Here is a 15,793-nt window from a genome sequence, read left to right as displayed (position 1 = left end):
CAAGCTGACAACATTAATAAAGAATCACTTTGTCCCTTAAGACATACCCTAGAACCCTGGATGGTGAGAGGCAGCCACTTTAGCTCTGGGCAAATGACCCGTGTGGATGTGGATTGAGAGAGTAAGGCCCGATCCTCACTACAGATCTGCATACACGTACACGTGGGTATTTGGGATATATGTGTGTGTATGTTTGTAAGTGCTTGGAGGTGTAGGATTATAGTGAATTTGGAACTGAGTAAATGGTTGGCCCCGAGGAGTAGCTATTAACGCTTTCTTACATCCATTCCTTGGGTGTCAGATTCTCAGCTCAGTTCTAATCCACTGCATTAACCTTTTTGCTTTTCAAGGCACAAAGCAAAGAGCGTATGAATGCCCACAAATAATTTCCTGGAAGACATAACTAACCAACTAGCTGACAGACTGGCTATTCCAAAAGAGCGTTATAGGCCGGAATATTAAGTCATATCCGAGATGAAATTTAACAGGAACAAATTAGTCTTATTCTTGAGAGAGACAAAGACCTTCAACTTCTGGGGTACGATAAGTGGGAAATACCACTGGAAAAGAGTTTACCTGAGATGTTGGATGGGCTTTAAACCCAATGAACGCAGCCATGTGACATGTTGGTTAAAAAAAGTCATAGATTCTAGTGTTGGGTTTCTTCAAGAGAGACCTTCGTGTGTGTGTCTGCAGGGTGGCCCTTTCAGGAGATATAATGAATGTTCTGATGGATCTGTTCCCCCAAGGTGCCTCTCCCTCCCAGTGAGACGGAATTTAATCCATCCGCTCCGGGCCAGCTTGTGTGGCCCTGCCCCTGTGTCCTCGTGGACCTCCCAGGGGAAGTCCACCCGACATGCTAGAGGTCCCCCTCCCTTTACCTCTGCTCCTGACATCCCTGAGAGAGCACTGGCCCCCCCGCCCCCCCTGCCCCTCGCCTTCCTTTCCTCCTACTGTGCACCTCCCCGCCGACACCTTTCCTGTTTTTTCTTTGAAAGCCCCCATTCGTTATCGGGTATCACCACGCGTGCATCCTTCACCACCTTTCGTTCTCGGGAGCCTGTAAGTTCCACGGCTCTTCCCTGAAGCCATAGTGGCTGAATTTGGACAGTAAAAAGCTGGTGCTGTGGCCCAAGGTCAGCCTGCTGTTATTTATAGGAGTTCAGTTCCAAGGAGTTTGTGCTCCTGGGGGTGATGAGTCAAGCCCAGCATCCACTTCAGGGCCTGGCTTTGGGGCCTAGCCATACACGCACGCTGGAAACCCATGATTTCCCCTCCCTCCAGGGCAATAAGCAATCAGTGCCTCTTTGTGGGGAGGGATGCCGGGCACAGTGGTAGTGGGCCGTGTCCTGTTATTTATATCCAGCAGACACTCCTTCTGCTCTGCCTCTGCATTCTGCTCTGCACATAATTAGTTGGGCTGCTGTCCTTAGCTTCCTCAAGTCATTATCTTTCCATAGAGACATGTTCAGTTCATTGCTCGTGAACCTGTTGATTTAAGGACGTTCCAACACAGAACAAAGACGGGGAAAAGGAGACGACCCCCGCACGGCGCACTCAGCCTTCCACACCCCCGCCAACCCAAGCCACTCGGCCCCACTCTCACGCACAGAGGCACGCACGTGTGCCGGCTCCCTGCCCTCCATGCCCTCTTGGGCCCCTTGGATCCGAGCTCGCAGGGAGAGAGCAGAAAGCCCGCTGTACAGGATCGGGCACCTTGTGTCCTGAATCGCAGGTGCCACAAGGGCCCAGAAGAGCTCATTCAAGGACCCTCATTCCTCTGGGGAGGCTCTCCCCCAGCTGGGCAGTAGAGAAAGGGCCAGCCCCTCCACGGGGGCCTTGGCAGGAAAGGTACAAGGCAGCCCCTCCGCCAGCTGAGGCCGGAGGTGAGCTTCCTGGGGCTCACGGGCTCACCCAGGGGAGGAATGCAGCCTGGGGCCCTAGGCAGGAGCTGGGCTTGGGTGGGGGATGGGCTAAAATGCCCCCTTGGACACTGAGAACTCGAGGGCATCACCGGGTAAATGAGGGGGTGGCCATTAGCTTCCTCCCAGGGCTAAGGCTCTGATCCTGCCGCAGCCCAGAGCCGAATCTTCCTTAAATGATGGCACCCGATAGTCAGAGAGAGAGATGGCTTCTTCTTTGTCCAAACCTCGCAAGGGCCTGAGCTCGGAGTAAAAGGACAAGGACCCACAGGAGAGGACTCAGCGGAGGGAGCACTGGGCCAGGCCCGTCCTCCTCACAGCCTTGGTGACATTGAGCGTGACCACTCAGAGGGAGCCGGAAACAGGATCGTTGTTAAAAAGACTTCCCGAGCCCCTCACGAGGAAGCAGTTCTAGGGTGAAGAAAAGCTGCTGGCAGGGACGTTAAAAGGAGTCTCCAGGGACCCCAGAGCTCCTGGGAGAGTCACCGTGCTGACTAGTGAGGGACGGCCCCCCCAGGCTCCGCAGGGATCCCAGGTCATTCCACCAGGGCGAACATTGCTTGGGGTCGAGTCTTTTGTTCCCCAAAGTTGGCTTATATTGTGGGAATGTGCATGTAGAGTGTGTGTGTGAGTGTGAGTGTGTGTGTGTGAGTGTGTGTGCGTGTGTGTGTGAGTGTGAGTGAGAGTGTGTGAGTGTGTGAGAGTGTGAGAGTGTGTGTGAGTGTGTGAGTGTGAATGAGTGAGAGTGTGTGTGAGTGTGTGTGAGTGTGTGTGAGTGTGAGTGAGTGTGTGTGTGTGAGTGTGTGTGTGTGTGATGTTGTGCATGTGCACACACACATAATCCAAGCCTCCCCATTGCCACGTGTGGGGCCCCTCCACCGCACACACCGTCCTGGGCCTGAGGGCTGAGCGTCCTGATGGTGGAGTCCGAGCCCGGCCACCAGGGTGACTTTGGTGTTGCCAGAGAGAGCTCAGCGGGTATCGGTGGGGGCTGAGGAGCAGTTATTAATTCCGGAGCTGAAGGTTGTGACATGTGCCATCGAAAAGATAATTTCCCTTAGATTTAATCATCACCGTTAATTCTTGGATTTGATTTTAATTTCAGACCTCGGTGTCATGAAGTATTAATTATCTCCATTACTGAAGGAGAATATTCCTGCAAACACGCACAGGTTTGATTGGCAGGAATTCTTATTAATTTACAAGGATGAACTCAATTAGCGAAGCTCGTTCTCAGCACCGTCTCCCCTCGATCCCTGGCCTTAGCATTGTCCTGGCAGTGTTCCCCTTGTTGCATCTGGGGGGCCGGGGGACCCACCGAGACGGAATGAAGACTGACAAAAGTTTCCCTGTCAGAGTGCTGGGATGTTGTTTTTGAAAGAGAAGGAACACCTTTGGGGCTCATTAAGGTTCTATTGGAAGGGAAGGAGAAATGTTCCATCTCTCTCTCTCTCTCTCCTCTCTGCCTCTCTCCCTCTTCCTTTTCTTCTCCCTTTCGCTCTCCTTTTCATATCTGTCTTTCTCTCTCCCTCTCCTTCTCTCCCTCCTTTTCTCCTTCCTTCCTCTCTCCCTCCCCCCTCTCTCTGTCTCTCCCTTCTCCCCTCTTTCTTTCTCCCTGTCTTTCTCCCCCTTCTCCTCTCATTTCCTCTTTTCTTATCTTTCTCTCTATCTAGAGTCCTTGAGAAGGATTTACTTTATACTATTTTCCCATGAATACTCAGATTCCGCCCCCCATGCGCACCCTCCCCCCCCCCCCCCCCCCGCAATAGTGTTGTACTTAGCTTCCTGGAGGGATTGGCTGCCTGGAACACAACTGCCCCCAAACATCCCTCGGGAGTCAGGGAATGACTTTCATGAAGCTCACACCCTTTTCTCTGTGGGGACGATAGGAACTACCATGAATCATTCAAGTCAGAATGGATTACAATTAAAACTGGGCCTTGAACAAAGGTGAAATGGTGTTCATAGATTCTGTCCAATGGTGCGGAGAAGAGCTACTTCAATCTTAGGGAGACCTTGCCCCCAACTTGCAGAGCCGTGCCACATTCCAACGTTAGCTGTGGGAATCTGTGTTCTGGCCCATTGCCTGCTCTGGGGGGAGCTCTCCCCTGATTACACAATGAAGGTGACATGGAACAGTGAAATTGGGAGGGAAGGATCTGTTATTAGACAGCATTACCTTTCCACCCTTGTTCCAGCCCTTGGGAGTCTCTTAAAGGAAACAGAGAGTGGGACTTCTTATCTCTCTCCTGTAGGTGGGAAAGCTCGTGCCACAGTCAGAACAGGTCTCCCGTTCTTGCTTCAGCCGAGCCCCTCTGGGCTATGGAGCCAAAGCAGATTTCTCTGGGATGAAGCCTCAGTCACATGAATGTCATGTCTTCACCTTCAGGAGCATTGCCTACTTCTTAGTGGAGGCGTCCGTCTGATTTGGAAGAGGACCAATGGCATCATGGGGGAATCCCTCAACTCACAGTGAAATGGGTTTAAGTGGGCCAGAGTTAAACAAAGCCTTCAGTCTTACTCTCTCTTCCAGTGGCAAGGCGAAGGTCAGGTTGAGTGGCGCTGACTTAGGACGCCATGGATCTCTCTATTAGCTGATGGCTCTGAATCCTTCAATCTTCCGTGTCTGATACTTAAACACGCCGTAAACATTAAAGGCACTTCACCCTCCTCGGTCTCATCAGCCTGTGAGCTTTTGAGGGCAGGGATCACGTGTGCGTCCTTCTCGCGTCCCCCATGATGCTAGCACAGGGCTCGAGAGGCAGCAGCCCCTCCAAAGTTTAAAACAACAAGGAACCCAAATCACCAACCCGTATATGTGTCTTCTCCCTGTCCTGGATCTTGTCATCCCAGGTGTGACCCGAGCCCCCTCTGGCATTTGTGACACGGATTAACATCTCCGGACCTCATCGGCCGCACTGTAAAATGAGGCCTTTGGAAGAGATGGCTTTGGAGAGCCCTTCGGTTTGCAAACTGGCTGTACCTGAGATGCAATCCCCTCAGCTTTAATTTCCTGATCCCCGCGGAACCCCAGCTTCTTCAACTATTGAACAGAGATGATAACGACGGAGCTTGTCCGAGATCTATCCGAACAGATCCTTTCCCCAGCATCGATCAATCCCAGAATCCCAAGGGGTTCCTGGGGGAGGGAGGAAGAGGGGCAGTGAGATCGGATTGCACCATTATGTTTGCCATCTGGCGACTCCTGGCGTGATCTCCACTCAGGCTCCTGGTTGGCAGCCATTCGATGACTCAACCAATAAGTCATAAAGTCACAGAACGTGAGAGTCAGGAAAAAATCTTGTCAGCCAATCAGTGCAATTTGTGCACAAAAGGTGTCCCCATCGTAACATCCCGGCTTCTGACCCAAGAGTCCCAATGACCGGGAAGCCAGCAAGCTGCCTCTTTGCCCTCTTCTCCCATGACTTCTGAGGTGTCCCTCTGGAATGAACCAGAAGCTGCTTAGCTCTTGCTCTGCTTCAACTCCCCCATGGGAAGATAATTATCAGCCTTTCACCCTCAGCCAGGTCTTTTAAAAAGGGATTTTATGTAACATTTCAATTGATAAGCATTCATTTCTCTCTAACCCCCCCGACCCTCATTTAAATGGAAAAAGCATCCCTCTTGTAGGCAGTAGTATGTTCATTATTGAGGCTTGAGTTCCTGCAGGTTATCACAAGGACACACAAGGGACGCTGGTGGATATGGCTGGAAGAAGGTGCCGCAGAGGGCTTGGACCATCCCTGTGATCGGAGGGCACCTGGAGCCCAATGCACGGCCCCTGAAGCTGCACGTGCGGGTGAGAGTCGGTGCTGGGGAGCGGTGCTCTTATTGCTTTCTATTTGAACCCAAATCTGAGCTGTTTCATTTATTCCTATTGATTTCCAGCTTATCTGATTTAACCCAGTGCTCCAGCTGTCAAGTTGGTTTGGAATCTTAACTCTTATCTGTCCACTGGCCCTCCTAGTTTTATTTCCTCTGAACAAGTTCATGAAATCCATACCTTTATTTAAGTCATTGATGATTCCGTCCCATTCAGAAACACTTGGGAAATATGAGAGTTTGGATTAGGGGCTTGTCCTCTGAGAGCTGATATTCTGGGGGGGGGGGGAGACAATATGCAAGCAAAAAGGTCAATATCAGGGAATGCCCTAGACTTAGGGCAGCGGCAAAGACTTCCCTTGCAAGTGGGCCCATGCTTTGAGCCTTGGAGAACATTCAGAATTTTAAGAGTGAAGACATTCAAGTGAAGGCAAACAATACAAGGAGCCCAGTCAGAGCTGGAGGTGGGACATGGAAGCCAAACACGAGGACCCGCTAACAGCCCAGTTTTACTGGAATATATTGCATGAAGGAAAAAAATGGTCAAGAAGTCCGGAATGCCTTCAGTGATGATCTAAAGAGGTTATACATGGTTCTAGAAGCAATAAGGAACTCTGGAAGTCTTGATCAGAGGGGTTTCGTGGTCCGACTTGTTCTTGAAGAATTTTACTTTGGAAGCTCTGTGGAGGAGGGAAGCCGATGGGAGAGGCTAAAACCAGAGTATTTCCAACTGTTGTGATCATCACTTCCATTTTTTTTTATGTCCACAATCAATCCCTAAATAATATATTGTATTATTACATATAATAATTAAAGACCAGCTCACTCATCCTTAGCTTATAGACTCTGTTCCCTTCCTCTTTTTGTAAATGGGGGAAGGAAGGAAGGAAGGAAGGAAGGAAGGAAGGAAGGAAGGAAGGAAGGAAGGAAGGAAGGAAGGAAGGAAGGAAGGAAGGGAGGGAGGGAGGGAGGGAGGGAGGGAGGGAGGGAGGGAGGGAGGAAGGGAGGGAGGGAGGGAAGGAAGGAGGGAGGGAGGAGGGAAAAAGGAATGGATGAAGGAAAAGAAGAAAAAAGGAAGGAAGAAGGGAGGGAAGGACTTATTAAATACCTACTTTGTGCCAGACATTGTGCTAGGCAATTGAAAATGTCATTTGTACTTCATTTTGAAGAGGACCAGTAGCATCATGAGGTGATGTCTTGACTTGCTTATGAGCTGGATTTAAGTGAAGTAGGTTGGAGAGGCCATCAGTCTCACGCCGTCTTCCAGGGTCATCGGTGTCCGGTGGCAGGACACGGTCCAGGAGGACTGGATGGCCCGGGGGGGCAGTAGTGGATGACCTTGGCGTCTTCAATGTCTGACCAGGCTCTAAGCGCTCCACACTGCCTGCTTCAGTCCCCTGTGAGAACACATCGTTCTCATCTGCTCATTCGACCGGAGAAAGTTTTCACATATGTGGAGCAGACATCCCCTAACTCACGGACAGATTTCAGGTCGGTTGGTTACCTTCTACGTGGCTTAGCTCGTCTGGTTTCCCGGGACATGACCACGCTGTGTATGCTACCGCTCTCTGGAGCCACAGATGAGAGTGAGGCAATCAGACAGACCCGAAGGCTCGGCAAGTACCGGAACGTACCTTACGCCCCAACTTTACAAAGATTATCTCCCAGTAATTATCCTATGAAACAAGCGTGAATTTGAACTTCATTTTGCAACTGAAGAAATTGAGGCAGAAGGGAAGTGTCTTGCCCAATGTCACACAGACCGGCTTTAAGCTCAGTCCTTCCTAAGTCCAGGACTGTTCCTCTGCCCATTGGGCCTCAGCTACAACGAGCACTTCTCCATTCTTTGGCCGCCTCTCCATTTGGCCACAGTCCCACCAAGATCCTGGCAATGATCATCAGTGACAAGCACCTTCCCTTTCCATCCTGGAAGATGTTATTCTTCCAGTCTGAAAACCTAAAGCTCATGCAAGGGGTCCTGGGATTTCCTTTCCCCCGGCTAGTGAGGGGCTTAGCTCCATTCTGTTCTCACCCTTCCCTGGCCATGGTGGACAGCTCCAGTCTAGTCATTCATTTGGAAATCTTGGGTTTCCTTTGTGTGAGGCTTTCTGAATGAATCATTCTGGAATAAGAATAGCTCCTGTTTCTGGGATCCTCTAAGAAATGTAAATAAGTAAAGATGAAGAGACTGAGCCCTCCAATTACTCATGGCCCTGTTGGAGAAAAAAGGACGCAGGTGTTTCTACTGGGCTCATATCCCAAAGAGACCTTAAAGAAGGGAAAAGAACCCACGTGTGCCAAAATGTTTGTGGCAGCCCTTTTCATAGTGGCAAGAAACTGGAAACTGGGTGGATGCTCATCCACTGGAGAATTGGGTAAATTATGGTATATGAAGGCTATGGAATATTATTGTTCTGTAAGAAATGACCAGCAGGAGGAATACAGAGAGGCTTGGAGAGACTTACATCAACTGATGCTGAGTGAAATGAGCAGGACCAGAAGATCACTGTACACTTCAACAACAATACTGTACAATAATCAGTTCTGATGGACGTGGCTCTTTTCAACAATGAGATGATCCAGACCAATCCAATGATCTTGTTATGAAGAGAGCCACCTGTACCCAGAGAGAGGACTGTGGGAACTGAGTGTGGACCACAACGTAGTGTTTTCATTCTTTCTGTTGTTGTTTGCTTTCATTTTACTTTATTTCTCATTTTTATTTGATTTTTCTTATGCAGCAAGATAACTATATAAATATGTATGCATATATTGGATTTAACATATATCTTATGGCATGTTTAACATATATTCAATTACTTGCCATCTAGGGGAGTGGGTGGAAGGAAAGGGGGGAAACTGAACACAAGATTTACAAGGATTAATGTTGAAAAATTATTCATGCTAATGTTTTGAAAATTGAAAAGTTTTAATGAAAGGAAGAAAGGAAGGGAGGAAGGGAGAAAGGGAGAGAGGGAAAAAGGGAAAGAGTGAGTGGGTGAGGGAGGGAGGCAGGGAGGAGGAAAGAAAGAAGGAAAGAAATAGGATGCAAAAATCAAATAGCACAATAGGGCATTTAATAGTGACTATTGGGTCTGATGGAAGCGGCTATCTTTGGCAATGAGAGGATCCAATTCAATTCCAATTGATCAGTAACGAGCAGAACCAGCTACACCCAAAGACAGACACTGGGAAATGAGTGTGGACCACAACGTAGCATTTGCATTCTTTCTGATGTTGTCTGTTTGCATTTTTGTTTTCCTTCTCAGGTTATTTTTACCTTCTTTCTAAATCCAATTTTTCTTGTGCAACAAGAGAACTATATAAATATGTACACATATAATGTATTTAACATATACTTTAACATATTTAGCATGTATGAGACCAACGGCCATCTAGGGGAGGGGGTGGGGGAAAGGAGGGGAACCGAAGTGTTGGCAGCGTCAATGTTGAAAAATTACCCAGGTGTATGTTCTGTCAATAAAAAGCTATAATAATAATTAAAATAATAAAAAAATAGTGATTATTGGGAAAGTGGGACATAGACTGAGTTCAAATCTTGCCTCAGACACAAAGATGCATGATTCTAAGCAAATCACTTAACTGGCTACCTCAGTTTCTCTACTGGCCAAACAAAGATGTTTAATTTTATCACCTACTTTCTAGGGTTGCGCTGAGCAAATGCTATGGGCTGAGCTGAGAGCACTATATAAATGCTGTTGCTACCACCATAATCATCACCATCACTGTGCTTATCAGTGTCATTGTCCTCCTCATGCTCATCCCTCAGAACAGCTCAGTAAAGAGTCACTGGAAGCTGGGTGTGAGATGAGGCTGCCGGGAGAAAGCAGTTTGACAGCTAGACTTTGAAGGGGAATGAGTGTTCTCCTGGGAAGTCTTAGGCTGAATAAACATCTACAGCTGGAAATAGGTGTGGCTCGTTTGGAGGATGGGGAGGAAGCTCACCTGCCTTGATTAGAGGAGGATACTGGGAATTCTAAGAATCAATGGGAAGGAGGTCCAAGAGGAAGGAAAGCAACTGAATGAGAAGGACCTTGACTGTCAGCCCAAGAAACTTGGACTTTGTCCTGTGAACAGACTGTTCTTTTGTGGTTCCAGCGAGTGACTTTGCCTGACTGCCATCAGCTCACCCAGAGGAACAAACTCTCCCCTGGGAAACGGCTTTGTTTTTCTTGGGATAATTGCTTATTTTGAATAATATCTGCCTTGGATAAATAATGAGCTAGGGTAACAGTGTGTAAACATCATTTGTGACAACTGGTCTTGATTTTCTCTTGGGAGGCACATGGCTGGGAGGGGAGAGGTACATTCCCGTGCCCTCTGGAGTCCTTCGCCAGGCCCTCCCCACCAGGGTTTACATTAGGATGCTAACAATACATTGTGCTATGTGCCCGAGATATGGCTCTTGCAGCTGCTTTGTCTGCTGAATGGAACCAACAGAGCATTCGGTGGCGTTGCCAGGACAAAGAAACAGTTCCTGCCGCTGCCCTTGGCCAGTGGCATGTGGCCCACTCCTTCTTTGGGCATCTTCCTTCCAAAGGTACAGGAGAACTACCAAAATGGATCGATGATTCTTTGCCCAGTGGACAGAGGTCCTGGTACAAGAAGGTGAAGGACACTGTCCCCTTGCCAGCTTCTGTGTGGAGAAGGGCAGAGGTAGGCACTTGGCTCAGCTCCAACACCAGAAAATCACCATCATTACGAAATGGATTTCCTGGCATGAGTTACTGGTGGAGGAACCTCATGGATGAATAGGTTTGTCCATGGCAAGATTCAAGATGGGAACAACCAAGAGAGGGGATCCTGAAAGCTATCCCACCATTCTGCCATGGCCTTAGACATGTAACTACAGGGTAAGAGACACTATAGAATTAATTTTCTCCTGTAATTTTTGGATAGAAAGTTAAATATATGCCCAAAGGTGAATTTGTTGAGAATATGTCCCAGATGGAGGCTCTTAAATTGTCTTAAATATGGATCACAATGGCACCCACTTTAGAGATTTGTTATGTGAGGATTAAATGAAATAACTTAGATGAAATGCTTTATAAGTCTGATAGTGCTCCATAAATGCACCCTCAGTACTACTATAGTATTTATAGTATTAGTATTACAGTAGTAGTAGTAGTAGTAGTAGTAGTAGTAGTAGCAGTAGTAGTAGTAGTAGTAGTAATAGTAGTAGTAGTCATGATATTAGTAATAGTCATAGTAGTAGTAGTAGTAGTGATGATAGTAGTAATAGTCATAGTCGTAGTAGTAGTAGTGATGATAGTAGTAATAGTCAAAGTAGTAGTAGTAGTAATAGTAGTAGTAGTGATGATAGTAGTAATAGTCATAGTCATAGTAGTAGTAGTAGTAGTGATGATAGTAGTAATAGTCAAAGTAGTAGTAGTAGTAGTAGTAGTAGTGATGATAGTAGTAATAGTCAAAGTAGTAGTAGTAGTAGTAATAGTAGTAGTAGTGATGATAGTAGTAATAGTCATAGTCGTAGTAGTAGTAGTAGTAGTGATGATAGTAGTAATAGTCAAAGTAGTAGTAGTAGTAGTAGTAGTAGTGATGATAGTAGTAATAGTCAAAGTAGTAGTAGTAGTAATAGTAGTAGTAGTGATGATAGTAATAGTCATAGTCGTAGTAGTAGTAGTAGTAGTAGTGATGATAGTAGTAATAGTCAAAGTAGTAGTAGTAGTAGTAGTGATGATAGTAGTAATAGTCATAGTCATAGTAGTAGTAGTAGTAATAGTAGTAGTCATGGATCATGACCCATTGTTGAGGGAGCTATGAACCCTGTGTTTGAGACTGGGATTAAGCATTATAGATGAAGCTGTTCAATAGGGAGGCTGGATATAAGGGCCAGGGTCCATGGGAGGACACAATAGTAACACTCTTCTGATTCTGGTGGAACATGGGAATCTCCTGAAGAAGCTATGTTCTCCCCACTATGGTCCGTTCTATCAGGTCAGCTCCTTGGCTCTTCTCCTCCACTGCAGTCCTTGTAGTCTTTAGTTTCTTGATGTACACCAGTTCCGGCCATGGATTTTGCCTCAACGAACCCTGGTTCAGGTTCCATGGCTGGACCACTTACTCTTTTGTACCCTAAATCCTTGATATACATATTTTTGGAGGAATAGCTGTAACTAAATAAGCAGATGAGAATATGTAAAGAAATGGGGACAGGGATGAGGAGCCCAGCCCTTTCCAAGCTCTTCTCTAGGATCTTCCCCACTTTGGGCGCCTTTCCTGACCTCCTCAGTTGCCAGTGCCTTGGGTCTTCCTGCTGCCCCCTCCCACAATTACTTGGCATTTCCTTTGCGAACATTTTGTATTTAATTTGCCTAAATACAGGATAAGAATAGTTTTCTTTTTGTCTCTGTTCTCAGTGTTTCTCCTAGAGTAGGTCCCTAAATGCTTGTTTAATGATTGACTTTCCATTCGTTGATCACTCAGTGGCTGGGCCAAGAGGGCTACCCATGGTCATCCCTGCTGGGAGCCATCTCTACTTGTATGGTGGAGAGGAGAGCATGGGTAGGGGGAGAGATCTGGGGATGGCATGGGGAGAATGAGGGTCCCGATCTTCTCTGAAGTCTGAGAAAAGGAGCAACAGAGCAGGGGAGACTTTGCTCCTGCTTCTTGAAGGTGCTCCTTATAACAAAGGCTGGAATTTATGGGGCAATTTAAGGTTTGCAAGCATCAAGTTTAAAATGGCTTCTCTGCCACTTCCACCATGGCTCCTATTTCTGGCCCTTCCACCATGGCTCCTATTTCTGGCCCTGGGCAGGAAAAGAGGAAAAAAAGAAAAAGGAAAAAAGGAAAAGCCCAGGCATCTTCTTTGTGACAGCCTTCATTTAATCCCCCACTCCTTTAATGGATACCCACATGATATGGGTCTATACCCCACTCCTTTAATGGATACCCACATAGCATGGGCTGAAGGCCCTTGCCCATTGTGACTATCTCCTCTGCACATTCTCCAATCCAGTTTTCTAATGAATTTATTAAGCTCTAGCATCCAGACTGTAACCCAGTATTCCCGATGTGGTCTGCAGTCAGCCAAGGAGAGCAAACCTGTCACCTCATGATTTTTAGGAGCTTTGGGTCTCTTTATGCAGCCCAAGAGGGGATCGACTATTATTTAACCTGATCTAATTTAAATTTTATGCTTGCTTTCTCCATTGCGTGACAAACCTCTGGTCCACTGGACCACCTGATCTTTTTCAGACACACTGCCTTCTAAAACTCATACACCCCTCCTTTGGCTCTAAAGTCAGCCCGTGCATTTGCAGGCATTGTGTTCCATCTTCTCCGATCTCGAGCCGTGCTTCAGCCTCTCAGGATCTTTGTAGATCCCGGGTCATCTGTCTTCCCCCGTGAACTCGCCCTTTCTTGGTGATGGCTGCTGCAGATGTGATGGCTTCTTTCTTTCCCCAAGACACTGATAAAACCAGAAAACCTTTTTCTGTGGTCTCAGATCTCACTCGGATCTTCTAATCACTATGGATATTACAGGGCTTAATTAGTTGATGTTTTTCATCTTTTAGCCCAAAGTTGGCATTTTAATATGCACTGTAAAATCTGACTTTCATGCTGTGAAAACATTATTTAAACAACTATTGTAGGTGTTGTGTAATGAAAAGAGGCCCAGGCTGGCAGTCAGGAGGCCTGGGCTAAAGTCCTTTCTCTGCCAGTAACTGTGGGGATGATCCAGAGACCCTTCCTGGAAGTTTCCATGCCTGTAAATAAGCAGGTCAGCCTTTCTAACGTTCTTACTCACTCAAATTTAATGCAGGGGAACGGGGGTGAAGTCACTCACTGTGTGACTGTAGAAATTCATTTCCTTCTTGAGCCTCAGTTTCTTTATCTCTGCAATGGGTTGGCCGCTCTTGCAGGCGGTTAAGTTCTACCCTTCCTGCAGCTGCAGCTTGTTCATCCTCGCTGATGTAAAGTTCTTTGTTCGGCTTTGGTTTGGACACAAGTTAGGGGCACATGACCCTTCCAAAGAGACTCTGACTAACCTTCCACAGGGACAGAGAGACCTGATGTAGTTTAAGGAAGGAGGGGGTCTGAGAGAAGCTGTGTGATTGGTGGGAACCCAGAATGACTGAGGCACTGGGCAAGGTGACTGGGGCATCTCTGATCCTCACTCTCCTGGCTCTCCTGCCTTGCATCTGAGTGCCTTCCTGCCCTCCTCATTCCCATCTGCCACCCGGAGAGCAGGGACCTGCAAGCTCTCTCCCCACTTGGCTTCCTTTTCCCGGTATTCCAAGAGAAGTCTTACCTGCCTTATTGTCCTGGGAGCTGGGGGTATTCTGGGTCAGCTCTGGTCAGGAGAAAAACAGATGTCTGGCTTTGCACTCTGTCCATGTGTCTGGGTATATTTCTGTCTCCATGGTTGGCCATGTGACTGGCCATCCATGGGTGTCCATTCATGTGGCTGTCCATCCATGGGTGTCCATTCATGTGGCCAGCCATCCCTGGGTGTCCATTCATGTGGCCAGCCATCCGTGGGTGTCCATTCATGTGGCCAGCCATCCGTGGGTGTCCATTCATGTGTCTGGCCATCCATGGATGTCTATTCATGTGGCTGGCTATCCATGGGTATCCATTCATGTGGCCGGCTATCCATGGGGGTCTATTCATGTGTCCAGCCATCCATGGATGTCTATTCATGTGGCCGGCCATCCATGGATGTCCATTCATGTGGCCAGCCATCTGTGGGTGTCCATTCATGTGGCCAGCCATCCGTGGGTGTCCATTCATGTGTCTGGCCATCCATGGATGTCTATTCATGTGGCTGGCTATCCATGGGTATCCATTCATGTGGCCGGCTATCCATGGGGGTCTATTCATGTGTCCAGCCATCCATGGATGTCTATTCATGTGGCCGGCCATCCATGGATGTCCATTCATGTGGCTAGCCATCCATGGGTGTTCATTCATGTGGCCAGCCATTCGTGGGTATCCATTCATATGGCTGGCCACCTAGGTGTCTGCCTGCGTGGTCATCCGTGTGTCTGTCCATGCACTGTCCACCTCGGGGTTTGTGTCCATCTTTCCTTTTCTGCATCCGTCAGTGGGTCTCTTGGCTCTGGCCATCCCTCTGTTCTCTCTTGCTCTCTTCTCCCCAGTCTTCCCTCTGAGGGAGGCATTAAGAAATAATTCACTTCCAGACCACACTGAGCTTAGGACAAGGATCGATGGCCGTGCCAGTAATCCTTTTTGTGGAAATAATGGTGCACTTTATATGGCCGGGATTATTGCTAAGGAATGGACTTTTGGTGTCTAGTTGTCATTATTGATCAATGGATGTGCTGTTGAGCTAAAACTCCTCAGGATGGCTATGAGGCTGGTCCTTGGCACCCCAAAACCCCAATATTTTTGAGGAAGGAAATGAGAAAAGACTCATTAATGGGGGGAGATGGGAGAGCCTTCCCACCCCTGTGCCATGGGTCACCAAAGAATAGCATACAATAATATTCCTACATCATTTGAGGCTTGGCAGAGCCCTTTGCCCATTCTCACAATGACCCTGGGGGTGACATTATTATATTCATTATTGTAGAGGAGGAAACTGAGGCACAACAGTGAAGGGACTTGTCTGGAGTCACATGGTTAATAAGTGTCTGAAGCCACACCAGAACTTGGGACTCTTGGTTCACCAGAGGCCTGAAAGAGCCCTGAATTTGGGGTCAGCCAGATAGTGCAGCGGATAGAACACCGGTCCTGTTAGAAGGATCTGGGTGCAAATCCAGGCACTTTGATGTGTGACTCTGAGCAAAACCCTTCATTCTAATTGCTTCGAGGAATAAAAAAGGGCCATGAGTTTGGAATCTGGGTAGCTTTGTTCAAATTTCAGCACCCCTAGGGTATGAATCTGGATAAATTACTTAGTCTCTTCCTCTGAATCTCAGTTTAGTAATTCTCAAAATGAGACTGGGGGATGAGCCAGTTCCTCCTGAATTTTAGGATTGACATTTCAAGATAAGGACATGAAGACCAGTGGAGATTCAAGGAAATGGAAAGTAAATTTTAAA

The sequence above is a fragment of the Sminthopsis crassicaudata genome, chromosome 2 (genome assembly GCF_048593235.1).
Source record: "Sminthopsis crassicaudata isolate SCR6 chromosome 2, ASM4859323v1, whole genome shotgun sequence".
Lineage (NCBI taxonomy): Eukaryota > Metazoa > Chordata > Mammalia > Dasyuromorphia > Dasyuridae > Sminthopsis > Sminthopsis crassicaudata.
The sequence above is the reverse complement of the archived record's forward strand: the minus strand, read 5'-3'. Positions refer to the sequence as shown.